We start from the raw sequence: 2,274 nt of genomic DNA on the forward strand, positions 1-2,274 counted from the left end.
GTGCGTGGCCTATCCCAAAAGATGCAGCTGACTTGCGGGCATCTGTGGATATCAAGTTTTTGACTGTGGGATGTTCGGTGTGGAAGTTATAGCCCCAAACGCGTTTTCTTTGCTTTTTGTGGTTTTGGCGCCCCCTATGGATGACATTCGCGAAACTGCGTTAGATGGAAAGATGCAGCTCAATGTACCAAACAAGTGGATGTCAAGTTTTTGAATGTGCGATGTTTGGTTGGGGAGTTATGAGCAAAATCAAATTGGCAACCTCTCCACTGTTTTGAATTTTCCCGCCAAATAGTTCAAAACAGGAAGTAAAAGTGCAAAACTAATTTGTTTAATAAGTCCGGCATACATAGGAATTTCTTGGCCAGATTTTCTGTATAGAGTCAAGTATGCCCCATGATAGTCTCCCTTGAGTTTCAAGAAAATCCCTTTTTTTTTTTTTTTTGAAGGGATTTGCGCGAATGTTTGAAGCGCTACCGTTTGGTCTTCCGATGGTCGTAGAAAAAATCTTTATCCATCTTTTGTTCGTGGGAGTTAGTAGAGCATAATGCTTTTGGTTTCGTCCAAATCGGGCGAAAACTGTAGGAGGAGTATGTTTTGGTGACTGACACAGTTTTTGCGATGTAGCAAAAAATCTGAATATACGCAAATGGGCGTGGCCTATCCCAAAAGATGCAGCTGACTTGTGGGCATCTGTGGATATAAAGTTTTTGACTGTCGGACTTTCGGTGTGGAAGTTATAGCCCAAAACGCGTTTTTCTTTGTTGTAGCGCCACCTAGTGGTTGGCATGTCTGAATTTTTGTGTCTGCGTACACATCACGGACCTGGATAAGCCCGACAAGTGGCTTGTCTTCAAACTTTATGGTTTGGGCTGCAGCACCACTTTTAGGGGCGCCAAATAATAATAAGCATAATAATTCCTACTAAATCAATAGGGTTCCATGCCCCGCATTGTCATGGAACCGCGATGCTCTGCATTCCGCGGTCCCTTGCCCTTCTCGGGCTTGGCCCCCTAACTAGAACTGCAAGCAGTTGTGAACGGGGGCCAAGCCTTCCACGCGACTCGGGATCGGGCGTCGTCGTCCGCGGCGCCGGCCCCTGGCTTCACGGAATCCGGGGATGTAAAGTTGTTGAATGTGGGATGTTCGGTGTGGGAGTTATAGCCCCAAACGCGTTTTCTTTGCTTTTTGTGGTTTTGGCGCCCCCTATGGATGACATCCGCGAAACTATGTTAGATGGAAAGATGCAGCTCAACGTACCGAACAAGTGGATGTCAAGTTTTTGAATGTGGGATGTTCGGTTTGGGAGTTATAGACCAAAAGGCAAAAAAATTGCAGAGAAAGATGCAAGTGGATAAGGAGATGTATACTTTTTGTGTTTTTGGCGCCCCCTTTTGGCGAAATTTTCCAATTTTTTTTGAGGATGTTCATTAGGACTGTAAGACCATATTTCTAAAATATTGTCTTGATACGATGTATAGTTTTGGATTCATGATCACTTACGTACAAGGTATTACAAGGAAGCTAATCGGCGAATCTTTAAAGCGCTACCGTTTGGTCTTCCGATGGTCGTAGAAAAATTATTTGACCAACTTTTGCTCGTGGGAGTCGGTGGAGCATAATGCTTTTGGTTTCGTCCAAATCTGGCAAAAACTGTAGGGGGAGTATGTTTTGGTGACTGACTCAGTTTTTGCGACGTAGAAAAAAATCTATCCCTTCGCAAATGGGCGTGGCCTATCTCAAAAGATGCAGCTGACTTGTGGGCATCTGTGGATATAAAGTTTTTGACTGTCAGACGTTCGGAGTGGGAGTTATAGCACCAAACGCGTATTCATTTGTTGTAGCGCCACCTAGTGGCCGGAATGTCTGAATTTGTTTGTCTGCGTACCAGGCACGGACCTGGATCTAGTGATGCAAGTGGCATGTCCCAACCCTTTACGGTTTGGGCTGCAGCAACATTTTAAATAAAAAGAAGAAGAAATGTTCCAAATTGAAAAATCGAATCTTTAAATCGCTACCATTTGGTCTTCCGATGGTCGTAGAAAAATTCTTTATCCTACTTTTTCTTGTGGGAGTCGGTAGAGCATAATACTTTTGGTTTCGTCCAAATCGGGCGAAAACTGTAGGAGGAGTATGTTTTGGTGACTGACACAGTTTTTGCGATGTAGCGAAAAATATGTATATACGCAAATGGGCGTGGCCTATCTCAAAAGATTCAGCTGACTTCTGGGCATCTGTGGATATAAAGTTTTTGACTGTCGGACTTTCGGTGTG

The sequence above is a fragment of the Ammodytes marinus genome (assembly GCF_949987685.1).
Source record: "Ammodytes marinus genome assembly, chromosome: 16".
NCBI lineage: Eukaryota > Metazoa > Chordata > Actinopteri > Uranoscopiformes > Ammodytidae > Ammodytes > Ammodytes marinus.